The 22,394-nt window shown below is 49.8% G+C and overlaps 1 long non-coding RNA gene across 2 annotated transcripts in view; it reads left to right on the top strand.

Annotated features, from left to right (window-relative positions):
- LOC118977658 (uncharacterized) overlaps positions 1–22,394 on the top strand; it is a 51,382-nt gene that overhangs the window by 18,955 nt on the left and 10,033 nt on the right. For both annotated transcript variants that reach the window (XR_005064578.1, XR_005064577.1), the window contains exons 2-3: positions 18,515–18,592; positions 19,388–19,586. This is a non-coding gene — a long non-coding RNA (uncharacterized LOC118977658). The remainder of the gene's footprint in view (positions 1–18,514; positions 18,593–19,387; positions 19,587–22,394) is intronic.

The following is a 22,394-nucleotide window of genomic DNA, read 5'->3' as shown; positions in this document are numbered from 1 at the left end:
CATCTGTTTAACAAGCGATTGTTCTTCCATCTCCACATAAACTCTCTTCCTTTCCTTTGATGTCCCAAACCACAACCCTGCCTTCTCCATAGCTCAAGATGGCAGATAAGCCTTCGTTCTTATGGGACTCCCATATGGACATAAGTAATTAAATTTGGCTATTTTCTCTTGTTAATCTGTCTCATGTCAATTTGATTATTAGACCAGTCAGAAGAACTTTCTCCTCCCGCACAGCTGGCCGGCCAGCCAGGGGACTTACCGGCTGGACACTGTTCACACCGGGACCACTGCTGGTAGAGAGACCCTGGGGCTTCTCACACGGGCTGGCAGGAGGTAAGAGTTCTTACCATGTTAGCCTTCCTCCCTTTCCCCAGATCTCTGGAGGTCTGTGGGATCAAGTCGAAATGAAAGTGGGGAGATTAAACCAATCAGAGAACTAAGAAGAAAGAATTATTTCCTCTCCTCCACAATGATGCCACCCTGGAGACAAGGGAGTTTAAAGTCCAGAGCTGGAGCGGTTCTGGGTGATGATAAGGTCCAGCTCTGGTTGAACCAGAGGAGTGTTGGGAGCAACAGGATATTGTAGGCAGATTCCACTATGTCAAGAAACCTGGGCAAAGCCCTGGCTGGTGTGGCTCTAGTGGAATGAATGCCGGCCATTGAAGCGAAAGGTCGCTGGCTCAGTTTTTACTCAGGGCACGTGCCTGGCCAGGTCCCCAGCTGGGGGCCTGAAAGAGGCAGCCAACTGACGTCTCTCATGCATATCAGTGTTTCTCTCCCTCTCTTTCTCTCTTCCTTCCCCTCTCTCTAAAAATAAATAAATAAACTCTTTTAAAAAAAGACCCGAACAAAGATCACACTAGGGGAATTCGGTAGACTGCTCTGGCAGATCAAAGGGTTGAGCAATCATTCTTTGTGCTTATTATGAAATAAATGGAACCTGGGCTGCTTCTTGGAAACACACAAACACACAACACAGAGGCATAGATGTGAAAGCAAGAAGGGCTTCTAGAGAACAGGCACCGAAAGAACAAAAGTGCAGGAGGGGGAATACATGGGGCATCTAGTTTATAGATTAAGTTGGCTCTAGTTAAGGGTGCTTGACAGGGTGTGATGGGATTTGAGCTTTGACAGTATCCTAATTTGGGGACCCTGCAAAGCAGATGCTGAACCAAGGACTTGGGTGCAAGTATTTATTCGAGAGGATGTCCCTGGAAAGCCAAGTGAAAGAGTTGGGGAGAGAGACAGACAGGGGAGGAAAGCCAATAAAGTTACTTTTCTGGAGAAGGGGTGTGGCAGAGTTCGAATGGACAGGGTTTAGCAACTGACTGGATCGGAGAGGTGCAGGGGAAAGGAAGAAGATATCAGAAGGATGGTGCACCTCAGGCAGGAATTGATAACATCTCCAGGACCCGTCTTGCTCAGGGAGCCTCAAAAGAGCAACACCATGCGCTGGGCAGACCACCAAACCTTTTCTGAGCATCATTCACCCGGGTTACCCCTGTATTTGGCATCCTTAAAAAATTATTATTAAGTCCATTATTAAAGCACCTACTTTGTACCATGTGCTCTATCTACATTATCACTCTTACAGCCATACGGGCAGGTAGGTATTATGATTAACCGATAAAGTTAATAAAAGAGGAGCAAGTTTCCACTTCGGTAACTGTGGCTTAAAAACAAGGAAACAAGGACTTAAGAGGCTGAGCCACAGGCAAAGTGTCACAGCTAATAAGTGGAGATCAGATCTGCTTGACCGAGTCCTTTCTCTACACTTTATCTCACTGCACATGTGTCAGGGCCTCAAAAATCAGTAAAATGCGAGCAACGATCCTGGGTAAACGCTCAGCACTTTAACCGTGTACATCATGCTTGCTAATGACTCTGCCAAGCCCCTAAGAGCTCCGAGAGCTGAGAGGGACAGCTTTCCCCTTGACCAACAAGAAGACGGAGATCCGGAGACATGAAGTGGCTTATCCAGGTCTCCCAGGTCCCAGGTCTCTGCCTTTGGACCTCGGATCACATCCTCCGACCGTACCCGTCTTGGACACACGTGTGTAGGTAGCCTGGAGAGGAGGAGGAGAGCTGATGGAATGTGACCAAGGACAGTGACAAGGAGAAAGAAAGGAGGGGTTGGGAGAGCTCATCTGGATCCAGGCACTTGAACGCTGTGGCCTTTGTCTCCAAACTTTTGCTCCGCTTTCTTCTACACTGGCTTTATTCTATTTTCCTTGTGCTCACAGCCCCAGCAGAAAAAGAGCATCTCTTCCCTAGCACTTCCAGCATGGGACCCAAGACAGAGTTTCAGTGACTGCGTTGGGTATGTGCCCATCTTGGGCCGATCCTATGCTCAGGACGATTGAAACTACCAACTGGCTGCTCTGAAGCCAAGGGAAGGGGTCAGCGCACCCAAGCCTGGCGATGCAGCCCGCGCCTGGGAAGGCGGAATTCGACCCCAGCTGTGCGTATGCAGAACTAGCACTCCTCCTGGGCAGCACACGAGGTCCTTCTCGTTCTTGGGTCTCCCCATGCGCCGTTTCCCCCAGTTTTATCCTGGGCTCTCCATTTCAGCGCTACTCACAGTGTGTTCCATGGACTGCGCTGGTCTGCCAACTCTGTTACCAGTCCACAGGGAGTTAAGCACTAAAATTCTGAGTGAGCATTTAGAAACATTTTGCAGCAATTTGACATTGCTTTGACACCCAAATGCAGTAATAGAAAAATCTGGATCTGAGATGTGTTGTAAATAACTCGAGAAACATTGCTCAATGCAGTTATCTCTTCTAGAAAAGGCGTGAGCAAAGGAACCATGATGACACTATGGGTCTTCTCCACGGAGGTCCAGTTGGTGGCTCTGTCACTCGTCCAACGGAGGGAAGCTTTGCTATAGACTCCACCCTTAGCACAGGCCTCTACAGCACAGGCCTCTGTGGCTGACTTGCCGCTCCCTCTACCGGAAGGTCAGGCAGGCAGGCTCAGGCCCAAGCCGCTCCAGTGCCCAAGGGCTCTTGGTTGTAGTCCATCTGGAAACTGGCTGGTTCTGCCCCGAGCCTGTGGGCACCTAGCACTGTGAACCAGAGCTCCACCCACCCCGTGCTTCCACACTGTGCCCTGGAGGGAGGGTGATGGCTGACACAAGCTGTCCTTGAAAAACCACTCTAAGAAGAGACCGTTTCTTTTCAAACTGAGGTAAAAGGTCAGCTCAAGATCCAGCTGCCTCCTTGTATCTCGACACCAGGGATGGGGCATGGCTCCTACCTCTGCTTCCCCCTTGGTTGGCAAATCTCTGATGCCAGGGTCTTGGGTCAACAGAGCAGTTCCAGGCACAAGGATTTCTCAAAGCCGGGATGACACAGGTTGGCAAGTGTGAGCCGGAGAGGAGGCCCAGAAGCCAATTCAGCCCTTTGATGGGGGCTAGAGATCCTTTCATCCTGGCGAACCTTTAGTTTACCTGTTCTAGCACGCCCAGTGCCGTGAAAAGAGCCTGCTACTCTGGCTTAGAAACCCATCTGCTGTTTTGCTGAGTAATTGGGGGCCGTTTGCATAATCTTTTTGTACCTCAATTGCTACATTTGGAAAAGGATAGAACTCCCACCGCACAGGTGGATTCTGAGAGTGAACTGAGGTAACCTGCAGCGCACCTGGTATGCACAGCCCCGCCCCCCCGCCCCCCAGGACTAGTATGGGAGTGAATGTGACAATGTTTTCTCCCGCTTCCACGCCGCTGGAGAGAGTGGCAGGAACTCTGCTGTAGAGTCCTGTGGACCTGGTTTTTGCTCAGGCTCAGTTACCTTCAGCTGTGTGGCCATGGGTAAGTTTCTTAGCTTCACTGAGCCTCGATGACTTTGTCCAGAAAGAGCAAAATATCCACCTGCCAAGGTTGCTGTGGAGGTTAAAAGCAACCAAATACACAAAAGAGTGTGACACACAGTAGATGCTCCCTATGTGCTCATTAATTTAACACGTGTTTGTTACTAATGCCGGGGACTAGGTCCGCTAGCCCAGGCACTGAGGGTACCATGGTGAGCAAACACAGATCCAGTCCCTTGCCCAGGATTTAGAAAGGGAAGTGATACTGTAAGAGGAACATTAGCACACACAGATAGATAATCAAGTCACAACTGTGGCACACGCTGCAGAGTGCGATACAGACTGCTAAATAAAGATGAGACGGAGCAATGCCATCAGCTAAGGAAAGTCAGGGAGGGCTTCCCTGAGGAAGTGATAATTAATCCAAGGTCTGAAGCATGAGTGGGAAGAACATCCTGGACAAGAAACAACACGTGTAAAGCCCTGTGGTGGAGGGATCCCAGTAAGTTAAAGGTACTAATAGGAGGTGGCGAGAGCCCAGGAACCAAGGGGCTGTGGGGTAAGGTGGGGCTGGAGAGGAGAGGAGGCCAGACCTCGCAGGCCTTGCAGACTGTGTTATGGATGTTAGACTTTGTCCATATTCTAAACGGGGGCAGAGGTGACATAATCATACTTGCTTTCAGAAGAGATCCCGCTGGCTGCAGCTTAGAGGTGAAGTATGTACCCCCGCAGGGAGTTGGGGGACTGTTGCTGTGGTGTGGGTGACTGATGAAGGAGTTCTGAGCTGAGGTGGTGATGGCAGAGATGGGGAGGAAGAGACAGAGAGAATCAGGGAGGTGGAGTTGATGGTATTTGGTACCAGCGTTTCCTGTGTGTCAAGAGCAACGCCTAGGCTCCTGGACTGCACTAGGACCTGAATGGTGGTAGTACTAGAAGAGGAGCAGGTTTCGGGGATAAGCCCGTAAATAGGACTGTGAATGGGCATCGCTGGTGTGTGAGAGGCAGTTAGACACTTTCCATCGGACTGAGTGAGACGCAGCTCTAGCATTTTTAGCAGGTGCGTTTTCAGTGAGAAATGGAGCATGGAGCTTATAAAGGGGCACAGGGGACTTGCGGGTGTGATGGAGATGTTCATCGCTGTCATCATGGTGGCAGCGCCACGGGTGTATGCGTATGGGGAAACTCACGGATTGTACACGTTCAACGTGTGCCGTTCACTGAGTGTCAGTTACGCCTCACTGAAACTGTCAGGAAAGGGGCGTGGGGGACGGGGACCCAGAGACCGGGCAGAGAGCCCCTCTCAGAATGCAGTGGAGGTGAGAGAGGCAGAGAGTGGCTGCTGGAGGGAAGGGAGAGTGAGGAAGTTGGCTTTTGGTTTTCGTCTAGCAAGGTGATTTGACTGTATTGAAAGCCGAAGAGGCCCTGACTGGTGTGGCTCAGTTGGTTGGGTGTCATCCTGGAAACTGAAGGGTTGCCAGTTTGATTCCCAGTCAGGGCACATGCCTGAGCTGCAGGCCGGGTTCTCAGTTGGGCGATGTGTGAGAGGCAAGAGGCAACCAATCGATGTTTCTCCCTCTCTCTTTCTACCTTCCTTCCCCTCTCTCTAAAAATAAATGAGTTAAATTGAAAAAACATAAAGGCTAACAGGAAGGGGTCTGATGGAGAAGTGGAGACAGAAAATATAAGAGAAAGAAAGGATAGTAAGAAATACACCGTTCTGGAGAAAGGGAGAAGACAGGTGCCAAATCCAGGTGGAGAACTGGCCCTTGATAAAAAATGTCAGCTCCCGTGTTGAAACAGAAGGGAAAAGGTGGAGGATCAGTGGAGAGGTGTGTGCGCGTGTGCATGTGTGTGTGCTTGTGTCTGTATAGAGACTATAGGGATGGCATCCTTTTCTCTGTCACCACTGAGAATAAGGGCAGAGGAAGCAGAGTTTTTAAAATATATATTTATGTCATTTAATTTTTAGAGAGGGGGAAGGGAAGGAGAAAGAGAGAGAGAGACACGTTGATCAGTTGCCTCTCCTATGTGCCCTGACTGGGGACCAAACCTGCAATCCAGGCGTGTGCCCTGACTGGGAATCAAACCGGCAGACTTTTGCTTTGTGGGACAAAACTCCAACCAACTGAGCCACATCGATCAGGGGAGGAAGCAGGTCTGAGGAGCGTGGGGAAGGTGTGAAGTAGCCGTTGGTAAGCAGTTGGTATGGACAGTGTCCAAGGCTCATTCAAGGTGAGTTGCAGGGAAGACCCCTGCTCTACGGTGTGCCCGTGTCCGCAGTGTTTGGCTGCTGGGCACAGGCGTGGAGAAAGCAGATAGGGAGGGCTTTGCTCCCCCAGTGAGATCTAAACACAGAGGGTCCAGAGAACTCATGGCATTGGTGCGACTGTTATTGAAATATGGGACCTTGTCTCGGAGCTGCAATGAAGAAGAGCATGGCTCACACCTGTTAGAACGGCTATCGTCAAAAAGAAAGAAAGTGACAAGTATTGATGAGGGTGTGGAGGAAGGGGAACCCTTGTTCACTGTTGGTGAGAATGTAAGTTAGCGTAGCCACTATGGAAAACAGCATGGAGGTTCCTCACAAAATTGAAAATAGAGTTGCTGTATGAGGCAGTAATCTCACTTCTGGGTGTTTATCCAAAAGAAATGAAAGCAGGGTCTTGAGGACATAACTGCATCCCCATGTTTACTGCAACATTATTTACAATAGCCAAGAAAGCATCAAACAACAGAAGTGTCTGTCACTGGATGAATGGATAAAGAGGGTGTGGTATAGATACAACGGAATATTAGTCAGCCCTGAAAAGGAAGGAAACCTGGCCATTTGTGACAGCATGAATAGACCTTGAAGGCATTATGCTAAGTGAAATAAGTCCGAGAGAGTCAAATTCTGCATGGTATCTCTTTCCTGTGGAATCTAAAAACAACACAAAAACAAACAAACAAACAAAGCCAAACTCATATAAGCAGAGAGTAAAAAAGGGGTTGCCGGGGCTGGGGAGAAAAGAGAACGTGAAATGGAAAAGGGGTGATGGACAAGAAGAACAGAGGGTCAAGCTGCTGGAGATGCCGTGTGAGGAAAAACAGTTGCAAAGGACTTGTGTGGAAGAGAGGAGATCTCGGTCAGACGGTGGGACATCTGAGCCAGGGTTTCTGAGCTGCAGCCATTATGGTTGTCAGTGGGGTCTAAGGTGAAGCTGAGAGAGATGGTGAAGGACCAAGTGGCTGCCTGAGCAAATATATTTATGTGGTAACCTGAGACTTTTTTTGTGTAATAGCCCAACAGCTGATCTCCCTTCCTTCCTTCCTTCCTTCCTTCCTTCCTTCCTTCCTTCCTTCCTTCCTTCCTTCCTTCCTTCCTTCCCATTGTTTAGTTCACAACAACCTTGCCCCAAATCCCTAGAATTTTCTTTCATGTTTCATCTCAAAAGGTCCCTTCCACCAGGAAGCCTTCCATGACTCCTACTCCAGGAAGGGTCCTTGCAAGAACTGAACACCCTCTGAGGAACAGGCCCCCACACCATTAACACGCTCCACCACTCTTACCCTGTCTTCTCCTCGTCTGTGTTCTCTGTTCCCCGCCCTGGCTGAAACCCCATGGTAGGCACTTCTTATAATTATATTCACCATCATAAATGACAATTTAAGGCCCTGGCTGGTGTAGCTCAGTGGATTGAGTGTGAACCTGTGAACCAAAGGGTCGCTAGTTCAATTCCCAGTCAGGGCACATGCCTGGGTTGCAGGTCAGGTCCCTGGTGGGGGCCATGCAAGAGACAACCACCCACTGATGTTTCTCTCCCACTCCTCCCTCACCTCCCCTCACTCTAAAAATAAATAAATTAATTAAAAAAAATAAATGACAATTCATATGCCACTGAATGCTTACCATGTGTCAGGCTCTGTACTGAACTTTAACATGTTTGTCCATTTTACAATAATTTTATGAGTGGGAGGTATATCACACCCTCTTTTTTCAGGTGAAGGTTGAAAGAAGGCAAGTGACGTGCCCAAGGTTATATAACTAAGTATTGGTTTTGCTCACCTTTGCATCTCTACTCCCAGAGCAGAGAGGAGTGATGGGTGAACCACTGGGAGTTCTCTCTGGTTTCCAGCTCCTCACCCTGCTCAAGTTCAAGCAACAGTCATACCTGACCCTCAGCACAAGGTCCACATGGTTCTCAACTTCCACAGGAGCACAGAATCGGGCTTTCTACGGTGAGCTAAGCCCGCTGCCCTGTTCTTGCTGAGACCTTGTTATGAACTGAAAGTGCATCCCCTTCCCCAAACTCATGCCTTCAGGCGCTATCCCTCCAACCTGATGCTATTTGGAGATGGGGCCTTGGGGCGATAATTAGAGCTAGATGATGTCATGAAGGTGGGGACCTAAGAAGAGACACGAGAGCTCTCTGTCTCTGTACCTCTGCACATGCACTGAGGAAAGGCCATACGAAAACACGGAGCGAAAATGACCATCAGCAAGTCAAGGAGAGAGTGCTCGCCAGAAACCAGATTGGCCAGCCCTTGATCTTGGACTTCCCAAACTTTAGAACTATGAGAAGTACATATTAGCTATTTAAGCCTCCCAGGCGTGGCATTTAGTTAGCGCCACCTGAGCACATGAAGATAAGCCTCTCTTCCATATCCTCTCAAAATGCTTGTACCTCCTTTCCCCTGTGGCAGCCCATATATCTCGGAACCTCTGTCTTTGGCAGGATTTTTCTCTCCTTCAGGGAGGAAATCTGCCCACTGAGGCTTCCACACGATTCCAGCTCTGTCTTCCGAACCCGCACAGAGTGAGGCCGGCCGCTCTTCCTTGGCACTCGCTCCTTCAGGTGTTTGCGGGCAGAGACTGGGACCCTCCCACCTGTTTTCAGTTCCGCAGGGGCTGTGCCTGTTCTGTTTGCATCCATGTTCCCAGTGCCTTGCACAATGCTCACCTCGAGAGAAAAGTCTCATTTGTGTTTGTTAGTTGAATGACTAAAACTACTTTTTTTCCCAGGGTGAGCATTTCCAGTTCCTTTGACTGTACCTTCAAGAATGTGGTTGCAAGCCTTTGCTTCATTTTCTTTGCCTACCATGTTCTTATATGAATTTTTCAGAACCTAATTTTTGTTCCTGTAAAAGAATGAAGCTTTGCTCTGGCTGGTGTGTCTAGGTGGGTTGAATGCCGGCCTGTGAACTGAAAGGTTGCCGGTTTGGTTCCTACCCAGGGCACATGCTTGAGTTGTGGGCCAGGTCCCCAGTTAGGGGCGTGCAAGAGGCAACTGATCGATCTTTCACACGTTGAGGTCTCTCTCTCTCTCTCTCTTTCTTTCTCCCCACCCCCCAAAAAAGTAAATAATAAAATCTCTGAACAAAAATGAAGTTTTGATTCTTATAGCTTGGTAAATTGTCAAACATTCTTCCTCCATTTTCCCTTTCCTGTACCCCTCTGCCTTCTTGATCTTTCTACATGACACTGACTCCCTGCTGGAGGACAACGAATGTTGTAAAAACCAAGAAAAGAAATAAGGAAAGCCGACCCTTGTGTTCACTAATGCTACCCCCAAGTGCACCACGTTGTGCAGAGTCTAACCAGAGGGTAGGGGTGGGAGGCAGGGCGGTACATGCGTTTTGGACCAGAGTTCTGGAGCCCAATAGCACAGACAGCAAATCTCGGCTCCACCACTCCAGAACTGTGTGAGCAGGGGGCCAGCAGTGGCTACCCAAGACTCTGTCTCCTCATCAGTAAACCACAACCTTCGGCCTCCACTGCATGTAGAGAATAAATGAGGCCATAAATACCAGGGACAATGCCATTAACAGGGGGCCCAGCACAGGGTGCTCTGGAACGTTGATGATGGGAGAAGATGAAGGGAGGGAAGAAGATAGAGGGAGGCAATAGGTCCTATGGTAGGAGGGTGATGGTGTCTCAGTCAGAAGGAGCTGGGTTCAAATCCCAGCCCACTCCATGACTAGCTGGGTCACCTTGGACAGGCAATTGTATTTCTCTGAACCTCAGTGCCCTCATCTGCAAAAACCGAGGTGCCAGGTGGTTGGGAGGACTCACTGAATGGGTGGCATCAAATACCCCAGAGTAGGGACAGATCCTCCACAGATGTTTGCTCTCGGCCCTTTCCCATGTGGCCTGAGCTCCTGGGTCTCCCTGCCAGCCAGTCACGTGGAAGGAAGGGAAGGTTGGTTCCCTTGAACGGACACATGCCTACATCACAGTGGAACCCTGAACTGCCCCACGCGTCTGTCACTCAAGCAAGTCTCAGAAGTGGAGTGGCGTGGGGTACTCGGGGTGTCAGCGCAGTTTCTACTCCCACAGACTACCTCCCTGGCCTTGTGGAATTTCCCAGGAATGTGGGGCTGGAAGTGACCTCTGCAGGGATGAGCTGTTTGAGGAAGATAACCAGGACAGTAACATCCCGACTGTCAAACGATAACACTCGGTGCCCAGAAGGCCAAGGAGGTGAAATGCACATCCCAGGCTGCAGATCAGAAGTGCCGGTCTGCAACGCCCCCTTCCCCGACTGCCCCTTCCGTCTCCTTTTCGGGCAGGAAGGGGCTGTTGCTGTTTGCTCGGGGAAGCAGCGCCCAGAGAGACTGCACCACGCTATGCCCTGGCCCCTCCTTTTCCCTCTCCTCCCAATAGTGAAAGTAGGAATAATAATGATTATCCTGCTATTGCTTATTAAATGTGTATTGTTGTGTGTAAGAACCTGCCACACGATACCCTTTCTCCCCCTAGTTAATCTTCACAATAGCCAGTAAGCTTGGTGGCCGTCGCCATTCCTGTTGGACCCAAGAGGAAGCTGAGGCTTAGAATGGGGGCATAGTTCGCTTAAGGTCCTGCCGAGGGACCACCAGTCCGCCTGACCTGACTGCAGAGACTCCGTTGTTAGTCCCTATTCTGGACTTCAGAGTAACAGTGTCAGTCCGGGGCCCACCGTGACAGGGGAGCCGGAAGGCCGCAGCTCCGTGAGTGTAGCTGGAGGGAAACGAGAGCCTGGAAGTAGCACCTGAGGTGTGTTTCTGAGTCATGGTTTCTCCCCAGCTTCCTGTCTGACTTTGGACAAATGACTCAGACTCTCCGTACCTAGAGAGACCTCCGAACAAAAGGGGTGAAGGCTAAGAGGCCTCACTGCTGACTCTGGGCTGTGTGGGGACGGCAGGAGAAGGAAAAGGGGCAGAGTGTCTCTGAGTGCCCAGTAAGTGACAGGACCGACCCAGGCCCCACTGCCAACACTGTGGCCTCCACTCCCTTTTAAAAGAGGATTTATCTAAATGAAGTTTATTTCTACCCAAAGTTAAGTTGCAAGGAAAACAATGCTGCAGGGAAAAGTATATATGAAATATTCTTTAAAAAAAAGAGCGCTGAACTTTGAGTCAGAAGGTCTGTGTTTCGCTCTGGTACCATTACCCAAGGTCAAGAGGGATGCGAAGTCCTCCCCCAGCTCGAGCTGGGCTCTGAGTGCAGCTCCCTCTGTTCTCTGGCCTCGGTCTCACCATCCGTGGAATGAAGGCAGCTTTGACACAGCTTTCTGACGTGAGTGTTCTGCCTACCCCTGTGAGTCTGCTCTTACCATCTAGGCAGGTAAAAGGCCTTGGCCACCCTGTCCTGGCCTCAGCAAGGACTCAAGTGATAAGGGCTCAGGGAGGGAGAGAGCGGGGAAGGAGACTAATGCCTCAGGGTAGGCTTCTCCTGGCTTGGCCCTGCATCCCACCCTCCCCCCAGCGGCATGGGGGCCTGGCCTGAGATCAGAGGTCCATCCACGTCAGCCTCGACCCTGCCCTCAAGTCAGGAGGCGCCTTCTCAGGGCAAAACAATGCGGGCTCTTTGAAGGACTGGGCAGCAGGGGATGGGTGTTTCTCCAAACACAGGACCTCCTTTGCAAAACAGGCTTTGATTCCCAGACCTGGAGGCCTCAGGTGCCTGTTGGGCGGCAGGCGGGGCTGGAGGCTTTGTTTGTCAGGAAAAGGGTTCTTGGAAACTCAGGAACAAAGCCTGGGACAGAGCTGGCCCTGGCTGCGGGTGGTCTAGGCAAGTCAGCCAGGGCTCGGATGTCCAGGCAGTGGCCCGAATGTTGGGCCAGCCCCTCCTCAGCCAGGCAGACCCCGGGGATTCCTGGCCTCCTCTCCTGGTGGATCACACTCTCTCATCTATGTGGCAAGTGCTGTTGGGTCTCCAGGCCATCACAGTGGCCCACTGGCTCCCAAAATCTCTGCTGGGGAATGAAACGGGTAAAACCGGAGTCCAGGACATAGAATCCAAGAGGAGGGAAGGGAAGAGCACCGGCCCAGTGTCCACTGGCCAGTACCCAAGGACTTAGGTCACCAGGAAGGATGATGGCTTCTACCAGACACTACACTGGGCACTTGACAGTGACCTTGTGAATTCATCTCCGGCCACTCTCCTCCCCACTCACTCTGTTCCAGGGACACTGTGCTCCTTTCAGTTCCCGACCACGACAAACTCGCTCCTGCCTTGATGTCCCCTCACTGGCTGCTCTTCTGCCCAGCCTGCGCTGGCACGGCGGCCGCCTGCCTCCCTCAGGCCACAGCTCAGCTCCTGCACTCTCAGGGGGCCTGCCCCAGCCCCGCTCCGCTGGAGTGCCTCCCAGCCCCGGACTTGCTGGTCCCCGTAGCCCACCTTCTCCTCCTTCCATCGATTTTCACCTGCTAACACAACATACAGCCACTCACGTATTACACTGGTTATTGTCTCTCTCTCAACTAAAATGTAAGCTCCAACAGGCCAGATGCCTTGGATAACATCACGCACTCATACCCTAAGCACCTAGAACAGTGCCTAGCACGTAGCAGGCACTTGCAAGTTTAATTTTACGGCAACTTGGCTAGGCCATGGCACCCAGCTGTTTGCTTAAACACTGGTCCAGATGTTGCTGCGGAGGTGTTGGTAGACACGATTCATAGTTAGAATCAGCAGGCTCTTAGCAAGCGGATTAGCCTCCCTACCGAGTGGGTGGGCCTCACCCAGTCCATTGGGGCCTGAAGAACCAAGATCAAGGCTTCCTGAAGAAGGGACTCGCCTCGGGGCTGAGGCAGAGAAACTCTGCTGGGTTCCTCGCCCACTAGCTCGCAAAGTTCGGACAGACTCACGCCTGCAAGGCCAGTTCTTACCTGAGTTTCCTGCCTGTCAGCCTGCTCATAGATTTCAGATCTGGCAGCCCCTTAAAATAAGGGGATTTGCCAATTCTTTCAAATAAATCTGTCTGTCTGCCTGTCTGTCTGTTTATCTATCTACTTACTGGTTTTGGAGAACCCTAACTAATTCAGCACTCACAAGATACTGGAGTTGGACCGTACGGTTTTTGTGAGTAGAAAAAAAAGGAGGTTAAATATCAGTAATTTCATTTGATTCAACCTAATATTTATTGAGTGAATAAGTGAATGACTCACAAAAGAATCATGAGATAGATGTTATCTTACTGATAATGACACCCAGACTTCTGTGGAGCTGTTTGCTAAGAAAGGCACAGAGAAGCCCTGGCTGGTGTAGCTCAGTGGATTGAGCGCAGGCCTGTGAACCACATGATCGCGGTTCGATTCCCAGTCAGGGCACATTCCTGGGTTGCAGGCCGGTTCCCTGCAGGCCAGTTCCCAGCAGGGGACTCACGAGAGGCAACCATACATTGATATTTCTCTCCTTCTCTTCTTCCCTTCCCCTCTAAAGATAAATAAATAAATAAATCTAAAGAAAAATCAAAAATAAAAAAGAACTCGCTTGTTTAAAAAAATAAAATAAATAAAATAAAAAAAGGAAAAGCACAGAGAGTAAGTGTCAGGGGTGGGATTTAAACCTTCAACTGATTGAGGTTGAGTGCCCAGTAAGTAGCAGTAATGACTATTATTACTTTTAGCAAATAATATAACTACAATCTTTTTTGGGTAGTGCTGTAAGCAAAGAAGTCAACAGCATTTATTTTGGAGTCCTGATTACATCCCTCGGTCCCCTCCAGGCCCCTCTCCCCCTCAACAGCATGTACCCTTGGAAGAGGATCTGACTGTGATAATTTAGTGTAGCTTTGTGTGGGTGAGGATGTGTCAATACCTTCCCATGTTACCCTGTGAGGAACATTCCCTTTTCAGACCTGAGCTTTCATTTTGGTCCCCAAAGCTTTGTCTGCTTTCAAAAACAAACAAACAAACAAACAAACAATCCCTGGCTGGGTTGCTCAGCTGGCTGTGCGTCCTGTGCACCAAAAGGTTTCATGTTCAGTCCTCAGTTGAGGCTCAAAATGGAGACACCCTTTCAATATTGTTCCTCTCTAACATGACGTTTCGTCTCTCCTCTCTGTCTAGAACCCATAAACATGTGCTTGGGTGAGGATTAAAACAAAACAAAAACAAAAAGCGTCACCATGTCAGGCTCCTGGAAATGACACCCTACAGCAGGTAATTAGGGTGCTTTTTTCACATATGCTGGTGCTCAGGTTGAGCTTGAAGGGAGGAGTGACATGACAGGTACTGTGATCCTGATTTCGAAGGGGTGCAGACTCAGGTCCAGGCAGGGACACGGCTTGTCCGAAGTCCTCGGGCTGAGCCAGGCTGTAAGCTCCCTGTGCTCCCCCCTCTGTCCTGTGCTGTGAAGGTGGACTCCGAAGTGAGGGCAGGTGACAATTCTCTGGGCTGTGGGAAGAACTTCCCTTTATATGCATTTTTATAACAAAAAGTCATTAAACTGTATTACTATTTACTATTGGGAGAAGCAAACATAATATTTAGAAATAAAATATTTGAAACAGCATGTTTAGATTATTGCTAACCAATAATGGTATGAGATCAAAGAGGTCTGAAGACCATGGCTCGAGGGAACCACCCCGAACCTTGGCTTCCAGGATGACTTCCTTCCTGCTTCAAAGCTCAATTCAGGCTGGGTCACTGCAGGGGACCAAGAGGGACCAACAGCATCCTGTTGCAGACACTGGTGGATCCTCAGTCTGATCAGAGTTGTCCGCTCTCCCCAGTTCCGGCATTGTCTGGCCCACAATGGACAGGGAGGTGGTCCATGCTGGAGGCTCCAATGGCCTTTCCTGTTATTGCAGCCCCAGTGTCCAAGGAGGACTCTGGACCTCCTGCCCCTTCCCATCCTGCTGAGTTATGGTCTGTCCTTGGAGCGAGGGTAAACAGACGAGGTGACAGTGTCAATAAATGCCTCCCATGTGGCCTTGGCTAGCACACACATGGACAGGGACACAGGTAGATTCGTGCTCATGGTCCTTCCTATGATATACACACACACAGCAAGTATTAAGGAGACAGGAAATACTAATGAAAGCAAAGAATAGAACAAAAAGGAAAAGAATGTGCCTTTATGGATTCTGAAAGAGATTTTGCAAATGAGTTGTCCTTGACTGGTTTTAGTATCAGGATAATATTGGCCTCATAAAATGAGTTAGAAAGTATTTCCTCTTCTGCAATTTTTTGGGAAGAGTTTGAAAAGAGGTATTAAATCTTCCTGGAATGGTTGGCAGAATTCATCAATGAAGCCATTCAGTCCTGGACTTTGTTTTTGGGAGGAGGGCTTTGATTACTGTTTCAATTTCCTTTCTAGTGATAGGTCTATTTAGGTTTTCCGTGTCTTCATGACTCAGACTGGGAAAGTCGTGTTCTCCTAAGAATTTGTCCATTTCTTCTAGGTCATTGACTTTGGTGGCGCATAGTCTAAAAGAGATCTTTAAAAAACTAGTTCTGAGTAATGTAAAGTCATAACTCTTTGAACCTTGTCATACTTCGTGTGATGGGTCAGAGCCAAATTCACCCAATAAATATAAATTTCCTAGTCACTTACAAATATAATAAACATGTGTCAGTTAGTCATCAATGAATGAGGGAACCAGCAAGATGGCATGACTTGTTCAAAGGTGAATGAAAAGAACCTCACATAGGCAGGCCATGAGAATGCTGATACACTTAAAAATGTTTACAAAATTGCTCTGTCCATGGGTCAATAATCAATTGCTTTTCACTGGATGCGCCGCATTTGTGTTTCTGTGGAAAGAATAATTTGCATTATTATCAATTTTCCATAACTTAGAGAGTTCCTAAATGTCTCAAGGATAAAATAACCTGTGAAGATAACCTAGAAGAGAACTCTAAGCAGGACACCCTTTGTTTTGCTCATGTCAAAGTCTTTCTCACAGTTTTCCCTGATACCAGAAAAATAAGTTTGGAAATACATCCAAAGAATATCATGAAACTTGATTCTATTCGAATCAAAGTGAAAGATAAGTTGTGCTGAGCTCCATCCCTTTCTCCATATGGATGATTTAAGAAAGGGCAGTGTGCTATCAAGCCAGAAAGCAGAAGGAAGATCTGGGTCAGGCCCAACCTTATCTCTCCGTAGTGGGGGCGCCTCAGGCCATTCCTTTCTCTCTGAGCCCTTGACATTTGACTTACAGAAACTGGACCTATAACAATGAGATTACAGAAGGGGAAGGAGTCCCACCGTGCCCTGCACAGGGTGGGAACTCAGGACACGGGGCTTCCTTCTCCTCTTCTTGAACTGTCCCCAAAGCTTCCTCAAGGTCTGTCGAGCCTTTCCCAGTTGCAGAGGCCGCTCGTTTCATCTGCCTGGCACTTCCAGCCCCCTGAGACCTCAAGTGGATGGAGTTTTGTGTGTGTGGCACCCCAGAGGCCCTGGGCATGCCTGTGGGAAGGGTGGCCAAAGTCTTCTTCGGAAAAAAATGGAAACTGGCAGGAGAGGGCAGGTCTCTGGAGCTGGGAGGGGAGGAAGTCAGGGAGCCCAGTGCACAGCACAGCCAAGGAGGGATATTGGTTGAGAGGAAGGTTTGGAATAAGCCAGGGATTCCTACCTTTGGAAGGGTACGTCTCGTCTTTGAAAATCTGATGAAACATGACCCCTCTCCCCAGGAACATGTATGTGAGGCAGCTGGCAGCGGCTATAGCAGGGCCTTCCTCGGAGGCACTAGGCCTGGCCTGGGGCACCCTTTGTAGCCCCCTCCCCTCCCCTCAGTGACTGTCTCAGCTTCAGAGTGACTGAGAGCCAACCTTACAGGGGAAGGAAGCCCCAAAGTGAGAGTGTCTGACTGAGCTCCTTCCCTGTCACCTGAATGGTGGGGCGCGGTGGCCTAGACATGTCTCTGCCCTTGAGAGGCTGGCCTCTCTTGTCCAGCAGGGCTGCCTTGCGCATCTGTCCCCTCAGTCTTTGAGTCTGCACAGCAGAGGACCAGCATGGAGGGAAGCTGCTGGAGGGGGTCTTCCGGACGAAAGGCACGGGCCTTGACCACCTCCCTCCCAAGTTCATGGGTCCCCGAGGGAGGTAAAGAATGTGAACTTTGGAGCCAGTTTGGAATTTGTGTCAGCCATGGAGGTGCATCCCTCAGCTCTCCTTTTAAACGAAACCTTTTTATTTAGCTGGGTATTTGTGTCTGAGGTATTAGAGTGCCACAAACTGGGTAGTTTAATAACAGAAACTGGTTTTCTCACAGTTCTGGAGAACGGAAGCCTAACATCAAGAGGTCAGCCTGGTCATGCTTCCTCTGAAGGTGCCAGGGACGGACCTGGTCCAGGCCTGTCTCCTAGCTCTGGCAGCTGAGGCATCCCTGGACTTACAAATGCATCCCTCAGTTGCTCCTCTTCGCGTGGCCCTTCTTCCTATAATGGCGCTAGTCATACTGGATTAGGGGCCCACTCTATTCCAATATGACCTGATCTTAACTGATTACACCAGCAACTATACTATTTCCAGGAAGGTCACATTCAGAGGTACTGGAGGTTAGGATTTCAATATACCTTTTTGGGGGGACTTGGGGCAGGGTAGACAAATCCAGCCCAGGACAAGCTACCAGGAGTGCAGTCAGTGGGTGTCCTCTTGCTGTAGCACCTTTGGGTAGCCGCGCTTTCCACAGGCATCTCTCAACCAGTGGGACAGAGGCTTCATCAAGTCAGCCTCACAATGAGAAGGTCTAATCCTGCCCCTCTCCCTCCATCTTTCACTGACATGATCTTCTAATAGGTATTTTGTATTTCCAACTCCATCACCGTGTCTGCTTCCTGAAGGAAGCACAGGAGGGAAGACGGGTTTACTTATTAGAGCACTTGCTGCCCGGCTGTCAGCGGAGACCCCCATCCCAGGGTTATGCGAGGCATGATGGTCCCTGGCACAAGGTGGTGGCTCAGTTGCAAATACTTTCATTGGGAGGGACGATGCTGGCCATGCAATGATTCAGGTATTTGAAAAACACAGGGGCAATGCATGAAGGACAATGGAGTTAATTGGGTGTGTTAACTCACACAAGTTACATGGAACCTACAGAGAAGAAAATGAAAAGCTGAGGGTACTTGAAAACAAAAACTTCAATGTGAAGGTGCTTTGTGCCTTTCACAAATAAGCCTTTATTTCCTGCAAAGGGAGCTCAGAAAAGCTTATGATCAAAATCAGGATTTAAGAATATGGAAAGATGATAGAGGGCTCCGCTGAGGCAGGTCTGCTATGCTAAAGCCAGGGACCTGGGTAGGAAAACCGGGGTCCGAATGCAGGGGTTGCAGACACCTGTGTATTTTGCCTGCCCCCCAGACTCCGCACTACCAGAGCATGCAGAGGTGGCCCACCTCCCGCTAATGAGACAGGGAGAAAGTTTAAGCAGGGGGTTTAGGGTGGTCACACCAACAAAATGTCACAATGTCTTGGCCAATTCTTGGACCTCATCCAGTTTTTACATCTTTGTAGAAGGGAAGACCCATTGGTGGAAGAGGTGGCTGGGTCTCCAGGAGAAAGGACAGTGACACACCACAGCGAGCATATTCTGTAAGTATCTCCCAGTCCTTCCCTAAAGAGACTGACGGCCATTTACTCGGAGTCTGTTTACTGGGAAATGGGGTACCCAGATGTTGTTAGGTCTATTGGACCCAGGGTCTGCGTTGACATTGATACCCAGAGACCTGAAGTGTCAGGGACCTACACATGAAGGTCAATTAATGACCACTGGAGTCCTGTCTGGAATTTGGCTTACGGTGGACCCAGATGGGATGTGAAACCACTCAGTACTCATTTCTCTGATCTCTGATGTATAACTGGTGTTGACATACTTGGGAGATAGAGTGACCTGTACTTAGGGTAAGGCTCCCTTACCTGCGGGGTCATAGCTACTCTAGTGGAGAAGGCCAAGAGGAAGCCTCTGAATCTGTTCTCCTCTCCCCCTCCCCACTCCACTCCAGTCTCTACACTCCCCCTCCCCACCAGGACAGTAAACCAAAACCAGCATTGTATCCTAGGAGGGTGGTAGGTATTATTGCTATCATAAGGATGTCAAGATGCAGGAGTGATGGTCCCTATCATATCCCTGCTTAACCTATCAGTCTTGTCCTTGCAGAAAACAGACAGATCCTGGACGGTATGATCCTGGACGGACAGATCCCGCCCATATCTGTGAAGGTAGACCCCTGAGAGCTCTAAAAACCAGTAGCCCCAGATGCAGCTGCCATGCTAATCTAGGGTCTTTGCTAGAGCAGACTAATACGGTACGTATTAACGCACCATACATTCAGGGGCCTGGTATGCTGCTACTGTCTTGACAAATGTGATATTTTCTGCCCCAGTCAGGAAAGAAGATCAGAAACAGTTCACATTCACGTGGAATGGACAACAATATACATTCATAGTTTTATCCCAGGGCTGTGTGGATCCTCTTCTCCTTGTCACAATAGTGCAAAAGAGATGTAGACCATGTGGACATCTTGCGGAACACCACATCGATCCATGGCGTCCGTGATGTCACACTGACCAGGAGGCGGAGCAAGAGGTGGCCAGAATAATGGAGGTCTTGATATGATCGATGTGTGCACTCCAGGAGGCGGGAAAGGAGTCTTGCAAAGATTTACAAGTCTGCCACACCAGGAGAGACTTCAGGGGTCTAGGGGTCAGAGCGTGCTGGGACAGCCCATTTAAAGCAAAAGACGAATGGAAGCATTTTGCTTCTGTTGCCATATAGAAGGAAGCACAGGGTCAGTTAGGCCCTTTGGGAGTCTGGTGTTACCTATGCCGTATCTAGGGACACTGCTTCCCTTCATACACAGGGCGACAGGAAAGTCTCTCAGCTCTGAGTGAGGCCCGAACTGGAAGGGGCTCTGCAGCAAATCCAGGCTACAGGATAAACAGCTCAGCCACGTGGGCCATACAATCCAGCAGATCTCGTTGTTGGAGATACCAGTATAGAAAAAGATGTGGTGTGACATTTGTGGCAAATTCCAGGAAAAAAAGAATCACACCACAGGCCCCAGGATGAGGAATGAGGGCTTGGGTCGCGTCACCTGATCTGCTATGATGGTAGCTGAGGTGGGTGGGGTCGAGATGAATTTAAAATAGAGAGTGGAGGATATGAGGTGATGAGCCCCGGCTGAAGCTCCAAGATGAGCTCCAGTGCGTGGAGTTGCACTTTGCCCCACTAACCTCCCTCGTTTAAGTCTTTTCCCTCCAGAGAGAGAGGTCCCCCGGGAGCCTGGAAAAGGGTGTCCCTGCTAGTGTCCCGGGGGAGCCGTGAAAGTGCATCACTTGAACCTTCCATGGAGAACTTCTGTTTAGCTTAAAGGGGCACAGGAGGGTGCTGGTTTCCATCCGCAGAGCTTTCTGGCCAAGGTCGTGCTCTCTGGGCAGCTCCCAACCAAAAAGCAGCATGTAGGTCCTGGGATCTGACCCTTTCTGCCCAATGTGAGGAAATCTTCTAATTGGCAGTCTTTGCTCAGGGGCTCCCCATAGACTTGGCTAGACTGCGTCAGTTTTCTGAAAGTAGCTTGAGCAACTCTTGGGATCTGAGATCGAGGTAACTCTGGGCTTTTTGTATCCACCTGATGGGGCTGCAAAGTGAGAGGCTCCATTGGAAAGTTACGCCTCCCCCCTACACAGCTCCTGGAAGTTGAAAGAGCACAGGGTTTGGGTCAGACATGCCTGGGTTCCATCTCAGCTTCTCCACTGACTGGCCATGGAGCTTTGGTCTCTGTGCTTCCCGAAGAGGCCTCATCTTTCCAACTCACTGATTCTTCTCTCTTTCTGCCTTTTCCTTCACACCACATGCTCAGCCAGAATCCCACGGGGCCAGATTCTCTGCCAGAAGCTGCCAATGAGCTATTAAGGAAAAGTCTGTATTTCTAAGACAACCCACCCTCTCCCTGGTCCCTTTTTCCCTCCCCTGGATACCTGCCTCCTTTCATTGTCAAAGGAAGCCAGGCACTTAGGAGCTGGATTCAAGTTTAGTAAACTTTCTTGAGTTCCTACTTTGTACCAGATCCCAATGAGGCAGGCTCTGTTATTACACCTATTTGACGAATGAGCAAACTGAGGCTCAGCAGAGTCGGGAGATGAAATTGAGATGGGATCCCATCCCATCATCCTCCAGGCCCAATGCTCCTTCTCTCGTGCAAGCACAGCTGGGTGGGGTCACTGCCCCTATCTGTGGGGATGGAGATCTGAGAAGCCTGACTGATAACCTGATAACTGGGGAGCCCGGGCGACAGTGAATCCAGCCTGCCCAGGCCTGCGGTGTCTGTGTGTTGGAGGCGTCTGGAGGAGCTCCTGGGGCCAGGGAAGTCCTGGGGAGGCCCTGAACGTTCCCTGGAATGTTTGGGACAACCAGAGCTCTTGGATAACAGCAAAGTCATGCTAACAACATCAACTATGATTTCTTAAATTCTTACTATATGCCAGCCACTGAAGGCTAACAAACATAATCTCATTTAATCCTCCAGAAACTCTGAGATGGGGGAATTGTTATCCAGAGTTCCCCATCCAGGCCTGTGTGACTCCAGAGCCTACATACGGACCTTGATACAGATCTGCAGTGATGACTGATGACCCCTGCCCCAGCAGACCAGGCCTTGGCCTGGCCCCTGCTCTGGCCACCGTTCCTCTCTTGCTGGGGCTCCTCCCAGCAAGCCGGAGGTTTCCGGCTTAGATCGCCGATAGGATAAGGCCTTGCTAAGTGTGGTTGAGGCCTTCTTCCCTGAGATACTGAGACTTACAGAAGATGAAAGAGACATTCTGAACCCCATTCAGAGCAAGAGGAAAAGTGAGGGGCAGACTTAATGCTCGTAGAATAGAACAGAACCCTCCTGTCCCCCGTCCTGCAATCCTGCCTTTTCTATGAAGGAGAAAGCTCTCAAACTAGAGAAGAGCAATTTGGCCAAAGACCAGGCTGGGCTGGGACCTGGTGGCCCCCAACTGCCTTTGCTCTGCTTGAGGCCCCTCCAGACAGAGATAGGTCACTCCGGGGCCCTTATAGGGAGAGGAGAGATGCCAGGAAAAGAGCCAAAAATAATACCGCCTCAATTTGAGCAAGGGAAAAATACAGTGCATTGAGTTTATGATAATCCCAGGCAAAATTCCAGAAGTTCCTTTTCTAAGCAGGGATTATAGGGAGCCGAGACAGGTTTGGTGACAGGAGGTCAGCACNGGCAGACTTAATGCTCGTAGAATAGAACAGAACCCTCCTGTCCCCCGTCCTGCAATCCTGCCTTTTCTATGAAGGAGAAAGCTCTCAAACTAGAGAAGAGCAATTTGGCCAAAGACCAGGCTGGGCTGGGACCTGGTGGCCCCCAACTGCCTTTGCTCTGCTTGA

Source organism: Sturnira hondurensis, unplaced genomic scaffold (assembly GCF_014824575.4).
Source record: "Sturnira hondurensis isolate 20B ecotype Veracruz unplaced genomic scaffold, ASM1482457v3 Scaffold0021490, whole genome shotgun sequence".
Lineage (NCBI taxonomy): Eukaryota > Metazoa > Chordata > Mammalia > Chiroptera > Phyllostomidae > Sturnira > Sturnira hondurensis.
This window is presented reverse-complemented; position numbering and strand designations above follow the sequence as displayed.